Below are 18,152 nucleotides of genomic sequence, written 5' to 3'. Positions count from 1 at the left end.
CCCACTCCACAAACTTTTAAGTCACGTAACACTAACTTTTGTTATGTTTTGGCTAGGGAGCAGTTGAAAATATTTTGTCTGGGAAAGGATCCTGCTTTGCAGAGCAGGATAGTCTGGAACTCATCAATCTCCCGCCATTGTGTTATGAATGCTGGATTACAGATGTGCCATCCATGTCCCTTGTCTACCCTCAATTCTCCTACATATCTGTGCCAGAGAGATTGTTGGACAACTGCTTGTATTCATTCTTAATATAAATTGTTGTTGCTTAGTTTTGTTGGGATGGTGGAAGTTTTACTTTTATCACTTTTGTTGGGATGGTGGAAGTTTTACTTTTATCACGCTGAGCTGATGGAAAGGGGAATATTCTCTTCTCTCAATCTAGCACCAGTGGTTGGCAGTCTGAACTTTGGTGGTAAAATTTCCCAGTGTATTTGCCACATTTATGACAGCCAGGATCTGTCATGTGCTGGCAGTGTGTAATCTGGGCACAGATCTAGGACCTTGCATAAGGTCCTAGATTCAGTGCTATTTTCCTCCTCCCAAGGGCACTCCACAACATGGGTATTCACCATGACATAGAGATGAGTGAATTGGTTGTTCTATCCAATAGCCTGAATTTTAGTTCTGTATTTGAGAATGGTGTAGGGCAGGGGCAGGGTTTTGTGCTTTGCTGCAGCAGTGGCCTTTCCTCTCCTGCACAGCTGTGACAATGAAGGCAGTTTGATCAAATACTCTACCCCACCCTCCAGCCCTTTACCACATAAGGTTAGTTGAAAACAGGCAGCCAGTTAGTGCAAAATTTCACAAAAATGTGAAGGCCTCAATGGTTCCTGCTTACTGTGTTTCCCTCAGGAAGCCTCTAGGCTGACATGAAACTTTAGCTGTCTTGTCCTGACTCTCTCAATGGTGGCTGGAACCCTTTTCTTCCATTCTCTTCAAGGGGATATAGTCTGCCCCTACTGTCCTTTCATAAAGCTGCAGGTTAAGAAACCTGCAAGTTAAGACACCTAGACTTCTAACCTCTTGGTTATCCTAATCACATTTGTAATGAGAACAAAGAAAAAGTTGGATTGTTATGGTTTTTGCATTCTTCCTCAATGTCAGTTAGGAATGATGGGAGCATTGTGTATGAGTGAAATTCTTCTTAACATTTAATTTTCACTTCCACATCTATTTGTCATATCAATTCTATTAAAAGGTACAAGTTATCATACAATGTAGAGCAATATCAAACATATCATACATTGATGCAAGGCAATATCAAACACTGGGATTCCTTAACATGTTTCCTGTTCACAATTGTCTGACATTCACCTTATCAGTTACTTTTCATTTTTTCTCTAGGGTGCTTCCCCAATCGCACTGTTACTACACTGCTAATGGGAAACCAACAATAGGGCTGTTTCCATATTCCTATTATGAGTCCCTGGGCTCTCGACCCTGCAGAAAGAAGGGAAAAGTAACTCCTAATCTGACAGAAAATTGTTTTCAAGATTTCTGATAATAAAATCATCGAATCAATAATAAAATCATTAAATAGAATTCTATTTCATGAACATGATCAGTTCTATATTAATGACAATGTACAGTTTCCTTTTACCCTTTTTGACTCTTCTTCTTCTGAAGGAAATCATAGTACTGTAAACATTCATTTTCCAACATCTGCTTAATTTATTTTTAGACCAAGTCCCATTGTGAATACTAAAGCCTTTTTCAAATATTTGTGGTTTATAGTCTAACTCCTATATTCTCTGTATAAGACATGTGCTGATAATTTTTAGTAAACATACAAATACAAACGATGCAAAAGATTTAGTGGCACAGAGTTGATTTAAGAATCATATATTTTATTTTGCTAAAGACAAAGTCTTTGCCAAAAATAATTTAGTTATCTTTGGTTATTCACTTTTACCAAGAGCCTGACTCACAGTAAGATAACCTAAGAGGCTCACAGGAAGCAACTTATACCATATCTAGTTCCTATCCTTTAAGCTTCAAATTAAAGAGAAAATTCAAACCACTTTGAAAAACATCTTTAATTCATGCTTATAGAATGAACTAAATTACATCCTTGGTAAGGTTAAAGTAGCAATAATTTTGGTCTACTATTTATAAGGGGAGACAATATTTGGAAAGACTTTAGACTATATTGATGAAATGAGTTCTATTGTACTTTTTCCATACTTTTTCCATATATTTGACACTTATGAGTTGCAGCCTGCTCTTATAATTGCCTTTTTATTTTCTCATACTGACACTTCTAAGACTCAAGGTACACTCTTTTCTCACACCTTGAGTCACAACTTGGAGCCAAAAAATGTTCTGTTACTGTAGGAATTCCCATACCCAATGATTGCCACTATTTCACAGCTTGAAAAGAACTTGCAAAACCTTATGTTAATAATTTATAGAATAAAAATCTCAGTAGGCAGAAATATGGGATGATGCTGTACTCTAGATTTGCAATATTGTATAAATGTTAATTTATGGCATAGTAAACAAGAATTAATTTTTAAGGCATAAAAATAAAAACATATCTCTAAATATAAGGTTTCAGAAAAACGATATAATACTACATTTGTCTATTTTAACTACAGAATATATCATGCATGCTGAAAAATACTTCCAGAGATATTTAAATATGTTAATACTTTTCAATGTTTTCTTTAAACTTTTTTTCAACTTTAAGAGAACAATTTTATAATAATAGCAACATAAGTTTCCTCCCAATAACTAGATAAATGAAATACAAAACCTGCCAACTTGTTGTATTATAAGTAACATATATAGATATATATAAATATACATATAATGTTTTCATGATTACTTCTATGTTAATGATAATGTTCTTTCTAACCTTGTACAAATTGCTTCTTGAGTTCAATGTTTTCATAATTTGTACATGATAATATATGTAAGGATATTTTTATTAGTTTTAACTGAAACTATGAAGAAATATTTTGAATACTCATATTCTCTGGGAAGTTTATATTTATTCTGTATTTTTACTATTACAATTCCTGCTAAGATCTTAACCTTAGATCTTAACCACTTGAGAAGTGTCTAAATGGTAAACATTTTAAAGCGAAATTGCTAATTGCACCTGAAAAGCATATCAAACATTATGAAAATGCTCTTCAAAATATGTTTAATAGTTTTCAATATTACCAGCTGAGTATGTCTCTACTATTTATAATCATTCAGTATTTGGTGAACCCAAACACTAATATTTGGCAATCTGAGATTTGGAAGAAGGAATGTTGCTACTATTTTAGTTAGTTCAAGTACTAGAAAGATTAGCAGCATTGGGCTGGGAATGTGGCTTAGTTATAGATTGCTTGCCTGGCCCACATGAGGCCCTAGGTTCGATTCCTCAGGACCACATAAGCAGAAAAAGCCGGAAGTGAGGCTGAGGCTCAAGTGGTCTACAGCTGATGAGCTGAGGGACAGCACTCAGGCCCAGAGTTCAGACCCCACAACTGACAAAAAAAGAAAAAAAAAGAAAAAGAGTCTCATGGACTTTCCTCCCCAGGCTGGCTCTGAATCGCAATTCTCAGATCTCAGCCTCCTGAGTAGCTAGGATTGCAGGCATGAGCCACTGACACCCAGCCTATGAGACTCATAAAAAGAAAGAAAGAAAGAAAGAAAGAAAGAAAGAAAGAAAGAAAGAAAGAAAGAAAGAAAGAAAGAAAGAAAGAAAGAAAGAAAGAAAGAAAGAAAGAAAGAAAGAAAGAAAGAGAAAGAAAGAAAGAAAGAAAGAAAGAAAGAAAGAAAGAAAGAAAGAAAGAAAGAAAGAGAAAGAAAGAAAGGAAGAAAGAAAGGAAGGAAGGAAGAAAGAGAGAGACAGAATATGAGTATTCAAAATATTTCTTCATACTTTCAGTTAAAACTAATACAAATATCTTTACATCTATTATCATGTACAAATTATGAAAACATTGAACTCAAGAAGCAATTTGTACAAGGTTAGAAAGAACATTATCATTAACATAGAAGTAATCATGAAAACATTAGCGACATATATAACATATGGTAAATTTCTCCTTGCTTTCTTTGTGTGTTCTTTAAAATTCTTTGTTATTCATATAAGGAAGTTTTAAAAAAATTTATTGTAAAGTGATGTTACAATAAAGGTGCTAAAGTTAAATAGGCTAGATATTAAGTATATTTCTTTTTGAACAGTGTTACGCCCTCTCTCATTTTCTCCCAAAGGAGATTTTTATTTAAGTACTGTGGATATAAATTTCCATTTATCTTAGTTGGACATGGCCCTGTGAAAATAAAATATAATTGTATATATCACATATATGAGTATAATAGGATTTGTTTAGAGTCCACCTTTGGAATAACAGTGTCCTAGTACTTTGGGAGCAATTTTTGCGGACTACTACAGTGTTAAAACTTATTTTCCTAATATAAAAGAGATGCTTATTTAAGAAACAGTAAAAATATCAACATCTTTAACTTTTTATATAATTTGCTTTTCTCTATCTTTTGAGATAAATTTAAACTTTATTATGAATATTAAAATTTCCATTACTACATGTGTTTTATAGTTATTTAAGAATCTTATAATGTTTTAGAATCTTATCATGTTTTAGAATCTCATCATGTTTTAGGATCTTGTGTTTTAGAAGGTGTAAGAATGATTTTTCATCACTTCTTTACAAAAGATTAGTCTATTATTTTATTTTCTTGTAGAGATTATGAATAGGATCTCTTTATGATTTCTCAGAAAATCTGTTATTGACATGTGAAAAATTTATATAAAACATAAATTTACATAATTTATGTACAATGTTATATAATATTTAAATATGTCGATTTTGTACCCTATTTTACTGGACTTTTTAATGCTTCAAGTAGTCTTTTGGTGGAGTTTTCAGGCTTTACCTTACATAAAATCATATTTGCAAGCATGGGCAATTTGATTCTTTTTCTGATTGTATGTCTTTTAAGTGTTTAACTCTCATATTCTATGCCTAAAACTTTTTGTACTATATGGAATTAAACACTGTAAAAAAGACATCCCTATCTTATTTCTATTTGCAGAGAAAATAGTTTCAGGTTTTGACCATTCACTATGATGTTGACCTTGGGTTTGTGATATGTCACATATTATGTCAGGGTGACCTAAAATGTGGTCTATTTTGGAGAATGTTCCACGAGCTGCTGAGAAGGACATGTATTCTGATGCTGCTGGGTGAAATATTTGGTAGATGTCTGTTCAGTCTAGTTGATCTATGCAGTTGTTTAGGTCTAAGTTTTCTCTGTTGAGTTTTTGCCAGTTTGAGCTATCCAGCAGGGATAGTGGTGTGTTAAAGTCCCCAACAATTAATGTCTTTGGATCTGTGTGAGATTTTAAGGAAAGTAGTGGTTCTTGGTTAACTTTGGGTGCTCTGTTATTTGGTGAATAGATACTTAGACTTGTAATATTTTCCTGAAGGATAGATCCCTTAATTAGTATGTAATTACCTTTTTTTAATCTCTACTTCCTAATTTTAATTTGAAGTCCATTTTATCTGATATTAGGATTGCCTGTTTGGGGGATGGGGAGCATTTGCTTGGTAGATTTTATTCCAGTCTCTCACTTTCAGAAGATTTTTGTTTTTGTGGGCAAGCTGTCTCTTGAAGGTAGCAGATAGAAGGATCTTGCTTTTTGATCCAACTAGACAATCTATGTTGTTTAAATGGAGAGTTAAGTTAATTAATATTGAGAGTTAGGACTGAGATGTTTCGGAAGTTCCAGACATATTATCCACCTTCTTGGGGACTGTGCCCACTGTTCTTCCTATGATTCTTGTATTCTCTGTTTGGGGGCTGTTTCTTGGCCTTTATCATGTTCTTGTTGGTTTTCTATGTGTAGGACATCTTTGAGTATCTTTTGTACAGCTGGCTTGGTGGAGATATAGTCTTTCAAGTTTTTTTTTTTTTTGCTATGGAAGGCTTTTATTTGACCTTCTATTATGAAGGAGAGTTGAACTGAGTACAGTATTCTTAGTTAATGGTTGTTTGTCTTTAGGACATGGCATATATAATCCCAGGCTCTTCTTCCCACTCTCCCCCCAGTTGTAGGGCTTGAACTCTGGGCCTGGGAGTTGTCCCTCAGCTCTTCAGGTCAAGGCTAGTGCTCTACCACTTGAGCCACAGCACCACTACCATTTTTTTCTCTCATGTGGTACTGAGGAATCGAACCCAGGGCCTCATGAATGCAAAGTAAGCACTCTACCACTGAGCCACCTTCCTAGGCCAATTCCATGCTCTTCTTGCTTTCATTGTCTCTGCTGAGAAATCTGAAATTATTCTGATTAGTTTCCCTTTATAGGTGATCTTTTCTGTCTGACAACTTTAAGGATCCTTTCCTTGGACTCAATTGATCCTGTGTGGATCACAATGTGATGGTGGGATGTCCTGTTCTGGTCTGTTCTATTTGGGGTTCTAAAGGCTTCTTGTATCTGAATAGGCCTATCTTTTTGCATTTTTAAGATAATTTAAATAAATTTCCTAGACCTTTAACTTCTCTCTCCTATACACCTATTAGCCTTAAAGTAGGCCTTTTAATGTTGTCTTCTAAATGTTGAATATATCTATCATATTTCTTGGATTTGTCTTGGAAAGTTGTATGTTCTTTCTCTATAATGTTTAGGCTGTCTTCAATCCCAGATATTGGATCTTCTGTATGGTCTAACCTACTGTCAAGACTTTCTACTTTTTTTATTTCCTTTTCTTCTAATTGTGAGATTTGATGGCTTCAAATTCTTTGTTGGAGCTTTGTTTTAAAACTTGTATGTACTTCTTTTCAGTGTTCATTCTCCAATCCCTTAATTGATTGGTTATAGTTTCATTGGACTCCCTTTCCTTCTGTTGGTCTTCATTCAGCAATCCCTTTGGCCTCCATGAATTCCTCCAACTTTCTGCTTGTAGATTTCATGAATGCCTGTATTATTTTTTGTTTATTCTCATCCTGCTCATGCATTTCCTCTTTTAAACTTTGATTAGCCTCCTCATGCTCACGAAATTCCTGTGATAATCTTTGGTTAGCCTCATCATGCTTACACATGTCCCTATCACACTCACACAGAGTCCTTTGTATGTTTTCAATCTTTTCATTCAGCATGTTTACCAGTATTGTATTTGGGGCAAGCATCAACCAGAGCTCTGTGGTTGCAAAGATTGTTTGACACAGTCAAAATGAGTACATGTACAATCTAGTTCAACAGATACAATCTAGTTCAACAACACACAACTAGGGATCAATGGACTAAGAAAATCAAAGAAGAAGCCAGCAGACCAGAAATTAATACATTTAGGGAGAATTGTGAGTAGAAAATAAGATTAGAGGAATGTGGGGAGGAAAGGGAATGGGAGAGAGGGAATATAACCAAGACATACATTCAGAGAAAAATTAGTATGCCAAGAATATATCTTTGGAAACAACACCAAAACATGAACCTCAGTTCTAAATGCATAAATCCTAAATAAAATATTAGCAACTGGAATCCATGTGTGTTATTAAAGACTAATATCCCCTGACCAAATTGGTTTTAGTTTAGCAAGCATGCAACAGTGATTTCATATTAGGAAAGCCATTTATGCAATTCACTCTATTAAAAAACTAAAGAGAAAATATATGATTGCCTCATTTTAATGCAAAAATGTCTTCTGAGAAATATTCAACATCCACTACTGATAAAGAGAAAATTTACCCTTTAAGAAAAGCAAAGTACAAATTATCTGAATGCTTTATAATAAAATGCTTTGTTATAAAATATATACATCTACTATTAAAACTAGAATCTAAAGTTGTGTCTGTTAAAACATTTTAACACATTAAGAGAAGGAATTAGATAGATAATATATCATTTCATAGCCAACCAATCGAATAATAGTTCATATAATAAAGAAAAATGTTTAATATGCATAAATATGAAATTTTGCAAAGTATGAAAAATATAAAGTAAGTATATATTGAAATTATATTAAACCACCCAGATATCAAAATGCTCTAGAAAGGAAACTAAAGTATAAATGAATAGAAAACATATACATTCAGAAGTCAAGTTTAAAATATGTTAAATGAGGGGATAGGAAGGTGGCTCAGTGGTAGAGCACTTGCCTTGCATGCCTGAGGCTCTGGGTTCGATTCCTCAGCACCATATAAGCAAAAAGAAAAAAGCCGGAAGCGGCACTGTGGCTCAAGTGGTAGAGCTCTAGCCTTGAGCTAAAGAGCTGAGGGACAGAGCCCAGGTCCAGGCCCCACGACCAGACCCCCCCCCAATATATATATATATATATATATATATATATATATATATATATATACATATATATATATGTTAAATGAAAGTGGCTCTGTGTCTCAAGTGGTAGAGCACTCGTCTTGAGCTGAAGAGCACCAGGGAGAGCGCCCAAGCCCAGAGTTCAAGCCCCACGACCGACCAAAAAGAAAACAAAAAAAAAAACCCAAAAAACAAAAAAAAAATGTTAAATGAGATATTTCATATTAGAAACAAAGAAAAAAATAGCAACTGATCTCAAGGTATTTGTTTACTAACTTTTCAAAGCTAAATCTTTATTGTATAAAATGTCAAAAATAAAAATATTTCTCCTTGGATGACGGGTTTAAATATAAGATGTAACATAGAAAATGGGCTTATGAACACTTTCATAGTATTAGATGGAAACTATTTTCTTAGCATAATACTATCCCTAAACTATAAAAAATAAATTCACATATATACAAAATATAAAACCACCAAGTAAACTATAAGTACTATAAGAAGGAACTATAGAATATTTATAAGGCCAATATCTTCTTAAATTTAAGTTTTGAATTAATGTTTAAAAAATAAATAGCAAAAGTTCATTCACATAGTTTTTATTATGAGAGTCTGTCTGTCTCCTCATAATGGTTTTTCACATTTCCTTTCCGCTTGCTGTCTTTTTTGGCTGCTTAGTTTATGCTGTCTCTCTTTTCTGCTTTCTGGTCTCCTGGAGATAATTCATAACAAAAATTGAGAGACAATTGTTTCTTCAACAAATATTAATAACTCTATTCTCTTATTTTTAAAAGCAGGATCTATCTTTAGAATTCCACACCAACAAATGATATGAGCCTGTTGCAGTGTTTGCCTGGGGAGAGTGTGGCAGGTAGTCCTGGCCTGCATGGGGAGCTTGTGCTGATAATTTGTCTGAATCTTTAGGCTCATCCACCTAAGAAATGTATAACCCTAAATTCACCTACACTTCTCACACTATATTACCTCCTCTGACTGTCTCCTGCACTGGAACTCCAACTTTGCAATTGTAACTTGCAGATATGCTCTCAGGCCAAATGTCAGTGTGAACCACTGCTGATATTTACTTATTTTACCTTTGCAAATATTGTGAATTATATTCTAGGTTCCGTTGGCATCTCTTCCAAATACTATGTTGCCACAAATCCCATCCAAACAATTGTTTTATTTGCAAACTTATTCTTAGGGCTACAGTTTTGGAGTAAGTGCCTTTGCTACACCTCCCAGATTTCACAAAGGAATATCCCAATGGGCTCAGCTGTCCAGAGTACACTCTTTTAATTCCTTACTCTAAGGATTCCCTATTGATCCCTCCTGCTCTTGAAATTACCCTTGTTCTTTGCATTCCTATGAAGTTCTGCATTGGAAAATTTCTTACTTCAGCAACAGATTTGTATTTTAAGTATTCTGACTATAGTTTTATCTTCTATCTTATCCCATTTGTCCCATATTTGAGAAATTGCTCAAAATTTCTGACCCACTAGTAGAACATTATCTTCTTAAACATATCTTAAACATTATCTTCATAAACATATAAGAGATTGGCAAAGTCTCTGCTAATTTCATCACTATGATTTAGTTTTCTTCTGCCTCTGTTTTGATTATAATTTTTATTACTACAAGTTGTTTATTATCTCTGATGCTTGTACTATAAACTTTTGGAGAACAGTCTTCTTCACTATAGAATCCCTTGTACTTAGAACAATACCAGCCACAAGATAGCAACATGTTAATGATTGCTAAGATGCTTGACTAGTTGATGAAGAGGTTGGGAAAATAAAAGCTAAGGCAGTGGTGGTTGAGCTGTGGCTTTTGGCTGCTTTATTTTTACTTTTTATTGTTTGGGGAAGTGGTACTGGGACTTCTTTTTGCTCAAAGCTGACACTCTACCCCTTGAGCCACACCTCTCCCTTTCAGATTTTTGATGGTTAATTGGAGTCTTAGTGACCTTTTCACCCAGGTTGGCATTGAAGCACTATCCACAGATTTCAGCCTCCTGAGTAGCAAAGATTACAGGTGTGTCACCAGCACCTGTGTGGCTTGCTTTTTCTTTGACTACTTATTGTGCAATAAAACTAGAATGAGAGCTCTTGTCAGATTTCTGGCTTCCAGAACCATAGTCTTTTCTGAAAACATTATTTTGATGCCTCCATGTGTGACATTCTATATGCCATGTTTATTTTAAGGAAAAATGCATAGGACCATCCCTCACAAGGTCCAGTCTGCATTCACAAGTCCATCTTTCCTAATAATAAAACTGATGAGTTCATTCTCATTTGGCATTCTGTGCAAATTATCTAACAGAGGAGGAAATTCTCTACATGACACACTCAGGAAGAAGAAACTTGACAACAGAGTTTATTGGATTTTGTAGATGAGATTGAATTTTTAGAGAAGTAGGGAAAGAGAGGAAAATATTCATGTTGAGATAATAAAATAGCAAAAATCACAAAAGAAACATACAAGTTAAGAAATACTGGAATATTTTAATAATAGTAGATTATGTATCAGTTTATTATTTTAGACAATATTAAAGTCTAGCTCATTTAAACTAATAATTCCCATAAAATCATTTTATACAGCTGTCTACTTTTCAATAGCACTTATAAGTTGTGCTCCATTTTCATTATTATCACAAGCATATTAACTTTACAAACATATTAACATCACAAACAAATTAACTTTACTCTGTTATAATTACTAAAAAATTTTAAGTCATATTCATAACAAAGGCAAAATTTAGAGGCAATTTGTCTTCTGTTAGTCCTCTCCAGGTTACATAATGTTGAATCCAATTGGACTAAAATTATCTACACTAAATGTCTTGATCAATTAGAATCAGGGTGTTAAATTGACATATCATTCATGCAATTTAATGGTTAAAAGTTCCTCTGTGAATTATCATGATGTGTTACAGTTGATTATAATTTGTGTTAGAAATTCTTACAAAGAAAAGAGCTTTAGGTAAAGATGATAGTGGTCACTAATCAGTGTTCTAAATTTGGACATTAAATTGGAGAGCAGGGCAAATTTTAAAAGCCTAGCAGCTAACACAATGTTTTTCTCTCCTACTTGAGTCTTGTTTACTTTTTATTATAGCAGACACTCCTGGACTCAGAAATGTATCTCTTCTTCCCTGAAAGAACACAAACAGGAACTAATTTACAGACTGAACATTTTGTTGTTAGATTTTTGCCTAATGAAGTAGATATATTGTGATGTATTCAGGGTAACTTTAAAACTAAAAAGTTAGAGAATGTGGTGGGAAAAGAAGGAAGGAAAAAAGTTAGGAAGGAAAGAAGGAAAGAAATTAGGAAGGAAGGAAGGAAGGAAAGAAGGGAGAGAGAAAAGAAGGAAAGAAGGACATAATTAGTCATAATTTTAAATTACATGACTTGGAGACTCTTGTTTTATAATTGTAGATTACTAAACTGTCTACTTTACAGTGTGTTGATTCAAGTTAAATGAATAGATTCTCTTCTAATACTTATAGACCTTCTAGCCTACTGTAAAAATCATTAATATTCACTCAATACAATCCTAATTTCATTACTTCAGGTTTTATTATCTTAAGAATGTTAAGTAGGATTCTAATAAAATACAAAATTTTGAGGTATAAAATAAGCAGAAGTGAAAATACAGAGAAATTAATTTCAATATCTAATACTAATGTTGGCATTCATTTTCAAGGTGACCTTGGAGAAATCAGGATCCTATTCAGGTTCTTAATTTTCTCATTTGTGGAATAGTATAGTACCAAGTTATCCTACCTTCTTCCTATTTGTAAATTCATGAATCTATGATAGGATTGCATTTCAAAAATGATTAAAGCCTTTTCGTTATATTCTTTATAGAAAAAGGCATTAAATATTATTTCTCCTTAGTGTGTGTGTGTGTGTGTGTGTGTGTGTGTGTGTGTGTGTGCGTGTGTCTATCCTGGTGCTTAAATTCATTCCAAGGTACTGTCCCTGAGCACATTGCACTAAGCTAGTGTTCTCCACACAGAAGTGGACTTACAGCTCCACTGTGGAAGCTGCCCAGGCTCGCTTTGAATTAGGATCTGAAGATCTCAGCCTCTTGAGTAGTTAAGATTATAGATGTGAGCCATAAGCACCTGGCTATCTTCCATTATGTTAAAGTAGGATTAATGTTATGTATGAATCCACCACTAAATGACTATTGGTCACAGTGAATTTCTTTTTAATTAAGCATAGTTTGATTTTTTTTTTGGCAGATGAAATCATTGGAATTTGTTAGACTGGGTTCATGTACATTACCCTCAGACTCCTGTACCATGAGAATTGTTGTATTTGCTTCATTTCTGTAACTAAATTTTTTATAAATAATTGCCAAAATGTTATTATTTGATTCGTATCTTAGGTTTTTCACAAAAATTTGTGTATTTTGTTTGTTGTAGATGGAATAAATGCTTTAGAATAAAATAAACCTTAAAGAACTTATTCTGCAAGAAGAAAAATATGTGTGCACCACCATACAGCCTAGATGGCTGTTTCTTAGAGAAAACCTGAAGCTAGCAAAACATACTTCAAATATACATATGCAACTTACACAGAAACAAAAAATATACAAATATAATCATTGTGATGAATAGTAACAGCATAAATGTTTATGCATTTAGGTTTCATTTTAAGAAGCAGGACATTGTTTCCAGAACAAAAGAATGCTACTTTATCACCAAAAGTATGTGGTGTGTGTGTGTACACATACTGAGAGGTCATTGTTTCTTATTTCATAAAAATTTACTTCATACACACATCCCCTCTTTATTTTTGCAAGTTTATTAGTCATATACGAATTGAATCATTGCTTGTATATTGCCCATGATTTGCTTCTGTCTAATCAATATTACCTGTGGAATTCATTCATATGAGCGCCCATAGTTATTGTTCATTTATAAACACTAGAATTTATATCCCCCTTTTGGGATCTTTGTTTCAATATTAATAAATACCTGCTGTTCTAACTTGTAGAGTTCATGCACAATTCTATTATAAGTATGTTCTTTGCTGTTTAATCTGTTTCTTTCATATTTACTATGAATGAAATATAAAAATATGATAACTTCTGCTTATAACTGTTCTAGAACATTGCACGAAATTATCACTGTTCGCCCTGGACATCTTTTTAAACTTCTTGTGTTCTTCCTGAAAGTTTGTTTGTAATATGTAATTTCCTTATTATTAATGAAATTGAAATTTTCATCTCATGCTATTGACAAGGGAATGCATTTTTTGGTGCCTATCAATTTTGTAGCATTTATCAGTTGTTTTTTTCTCTCTTACTAAGATACTATCTTAAGTTCTATAAAGCACCTCTTCATAACTTGTTTTAATTTTTGAAAGTTGTTCTCAGCAGGTTTTACTTCTCTATGAACTTTTTATTTTTTTACATAGACATTTTTTTATTTTGAAAATACCGTACAGAGGGGTTACAATTACATGGACAAGGTAATGAGTACATTTCTTATGAAGCATTGTTGTCTCCTCTTTTGTTTCCCCTTCCCATCCCTTCCCATCTCCCTCCCCCCACAAGCCACCCCAAACCCCCGCCAAAGTTGTAAAGTTCATTTTTCAACACAGCGACTTGTACATCTCATTGTTGCAATGGGTCCACATGTATCCCTAGTTAAACGATTTGTTTTTGCCCTTCCCCTCCACAAATTATACCAACATCAAATACAGTGAAAGCATACCGTGGGGGAGGAACATACAAAGCAACAAAGAAATCATTTTATAAATATGTTAGAAACAATCACAAAAAAGAAAAAAAAACATTTGAATCCTTATATTGGGGTTCATTTCGCCTAACATCAACTTATCTGATATTTGCTTGTCTCAGACATATACTAGTTATTGCAAATAAGGGAAACCATCGGACCTTTGTTTCTTTGGGCCTCGCTTACTTCACTTAATATAATTTTTCCAAGTCTTTCCATTTCCTAACAAATGGGGCAATGTCATTCTTTCTGATGGAGGCATAGAATTCCATTGTGTATATATACCACATTTTCTTGATCCATTCATCTGCTGAGGGGCATCTGGGTTAGTTCCATATCTTAGCTATGGAAATAATGATTCAATAAGCATAGTTTTGCTGGTAGCTTTAGTATGGTCTTGTTTGTGATCATTTGGGTAAATGCCCAAAAGTGGGATTGCTGGGTCATAGGGGAGCTCTTATGTGGAGTCTTTTGAGGAACCTCCATACTGCTTTCCAAAGTGGTTGAACAAGTTTACACTACCACCAACAATGCAGTAAGGTTCCCTTCTGTCCACATCCCCTCCAGCATCTGTTGTTATTAGAGTTCTTGATTAAAGCCATTCTAACTGGGGGTGAGATTTTATCTCAATGTTGTTTTGATTTGCATTTCTTTTATGGCTAGAGATGTTGAGCATATATTCATGTGTCTATTGGCCATCCTTCTTTACTCTTCAGAGAAGTTTCTCTTTAAGTCTTTAGCCCATTCTTTATTGGGCAGTTGTTTCTTTGAGGATTTGTTGTTGGGGGGTTTAATTTTTTTGAGTTCCAGGTATATTTTAGATATGAGACCCTTGCCTGTTGTATGGCTAGTGAAGATCTTCTCCCAATCCATGGCCTTTCTATTGATCTTGCTAGCTATGTCCTTTGCCATGCCAAAGCTCTGCAATTTCATGCAATCCTATTTGTCCCACCTTTCTTTGATTTGTTGTGTTTCTGGGTCTCTAGTAAGAAAATTTTGGCCTGTGCCAAGTAGACTTAGGGTTTCTCCTATTCCATCCTGTAAATGTTTTCTGAGTGTCTGCTTTGACTCTGAGGTCTTTGATCCATTTGGAGTTGATTCTGGTGCAGGGTGATATATAAGAATCTAGCTTTAGTTTTCTACAAGTGATTAACCAATTTTGCCAGCACCATTTACTGAAGAGGCTGTCTTTCTTCCATTCTATTGTTTTAGCTCCCTTATCGAAGATTAGATGGCTATTGGTCTGTAGGTTCATTTCTGGGTTTTCAATTCTATTCCATTGGTCCTGAGGTTTGTTCTTGTGCCAGTACCAAGCTGTTTTGATTACTATGACTTTATAGTAGAGTTTGAAATTTGGTATTGATATTCCTTCAGCACTGTTCTTTCTGTTAAGGATCGTTTTTGCTATTCGGGTCTTTTATTGTTCCATATGAATGTTTGGATTGCCTATTCTATTTCCTTGAAGAATGAGGTTGGAATATTGAAAGGTATTGCATTGTATTTGTAGATAGCCTTGGGAAATATTGCCATTTTCACGATGTTGATCCTTCTAATCCAGGAGCATGGGAGATTTTTCTACTTTCTAAGTTCTGTTTTGATTTCCTTATCAAGCTTATCAAGTTCCACTGTGGAGCAAACAACCTTAATAGAATTGACTAAAATGTTGAATTTGTCAATGAATTTGTATAAAACTGATTTAAGATTATAATATTGAATCTTCCAATACAAAAACAAGTGATATCTCTCATATTGGGAATTATAATTTATCCAAATAAAGTTTCAAATTCTGTCCTTTAGGTAATTAAAAATTGTTCTAGATTCATTAGTAAATGGTTCCTGTTGTTTTAATATCATGTTATATGTGACACATAGTAATTTTAGATTCTAAAACTATTTCTATACTTGCATATACCATCATGGGAAACAGAGCCTTCCGTATGTTCTTTCTTTTTGCTTTCTTTTTGCTATGGCAAAGGCCTCTAGTATTAAAGTGACAATAAATGGAATTTTTGTCATGTTTCAGATCTGTAAGGGCTGGTTTTCAACATTTTCCTAAGAGTGATGATATAAACGTTGCTATTGATACTTTTTATTTGAGAAAGGAGTTTTTTTTCTTTATCATCATTTATCATGAATATTTAATTTTGCCCATTTTCTCTATTAAAATAACCATAAGCTCTCCTTAACTTTTATTTTTATTTTTAAGTGACATATAAAAGTACATATTTATGAAATATACCATGATGTTTTCGTACAGTGTGTGCTTTGTGTAGTGATCAAACCAGGATCATCAGCATATTTGCTTTCTTAAACATTTATCATATATTTGTGTTGAGGACATTCAAATAAGCTTTTCTCACTATTTTGAAATATACATTATTGTTCATTAGAATTGCTCTATTCTTTTATAGAAACATCAAAAATCATTTATCTTAGATAACTACAAACTGTATTCACTGGGCAACCTCTCAACAACCTCTTCTTTCCCCTCCTCCCAACTTCTGGAAATCAATATTTTGCTTTTAACTTTTGTAAGAGCCACATTTTTATCTATTACATTTCAGTGAGTCCATGCAATTGTTTTCTGAGACAGGTTTATTTCAAAATTAGACATTGAAATATATTACAAAATTTATACATGTGTAGGGTGACTTTCTAAATGTAACACTAATGGTATTTACAGAAATGCTTATTATTAAGAATTAGCTATAATTGGACACTCTCATATATTTATCACCATCATTCAAAAGCTGACTCTTATTAACCATGTAAGGAAACATAATTTTATTGCTGTCATGTCAGTTTTTCTATTACATAAATATTTGCTTAAAAAGAGCCTTCAATTCTCATTATGGTAAGATTTTTTGGTTACTAACATAATTCTTAAGGCCTATTTTTAAGAGTCATTTTGTATCATTTAATTTTCTTGTAAATTGTTAATTTTATTTAAATGAACTGATATATGTACTGCAATAATTTTCAATATATCTTCTTATTAGCCCTCTGTCTCAGCTTCTAAAATAAAAGCATAGTTTCCTAAAAATTGTATTTATTTCATTTTTTACATTTGTCTTGATGTACCAGTACTGATATACCTATTATGGACCTAATTGAATGGAATCAAATAAGTTTTGAAATGTTTAATTATTCCTTCTGGTTTTCTGTTTGTGGGAACCAAAAAAAAATTCCTTAAGAGTTTTTTAACCTACAAAATCCTCATTCACTTGCAAATATTTGCAAAGACCAAGTATTTGGTCTTACTAAATGCTATGGTTTTAAGTTTGGTTGTACTAGATGTTATAGCTTTGCCTTAATATTTAGATATCACACATTTGTAATGTCCCATAGGTAACAAATACATAAGTAATAGAGCCAGGGCTCAGAAGCAGGTGTATGAAACTCATCTGTCCATATCTACTACTATATTAGGCTGAGTTTAAAATTATATTAATCCATGAAAGTCATTGTAGAGGTATTGAATCTATTCAAACAGTGGATATGTTAGAACAAAATCAAAATGTAAATAATTAGGTTTCTTTTAAGTACATCTGAAATTTACAAAAGCTCTTGGGTGTTTCTCTAAACTCTGTGAAGAATGGCCTTTTACATTCTAGCCCTTAGAGATTTGAAACATGGCAACATTTTTGTTTATTGTTTTTATCCTACAGGTCTTACCATGGCACAAAGGAAGCAAAAGGAAAGAAAACACAGAAGGCTGTGTCTTCCAGGATGTCAATATATATAATATATTATATAATTATATATCAATGCAAGTATAGAAATAGTATTAGAAACTAAAATTACTTTGTGTCATATATAAAATTATATTAAAACAACACAAAGCACCTACTAATGAATCTACATCTATGATGTTTTTATGCAAACTTTCCTAGATTCATTTAATATTGAGCAAAAAAAAATCATTGTTTCAGTGAAAGTGATAAGAATATATAGTCACACAAGTTTATCCTTATCATACTATCAGTGGGGAAATTAAATGTATTGGGTATCATTTCATGGTTTATAAATGTAGATGGTTACAGTGTCATTTTTGAAATTATGTGTTTCCTAAAATCTTAATGAAGAAAAGTCTTTATGATGTTTTTATGCAAAGT

Source organism: Dipodomys merriami, unplaced genomic scaffold (assembly GCF_024711535.1).
Source record: "Dipodomys merriami isolate MVZ:Mamm:240054 unplaced genomic scaffold, mDipMer1.0.p SCAF_9, whole genome shotgun sequence".
NCBI lineage: Eukaryota > Metazoa > Chordata > Mammalia > Rodentia > Heteromyidae > Dipodomys > Dipodomys merriami.
Note: the sequence above shows the minus strand (reverse complement) of the source record.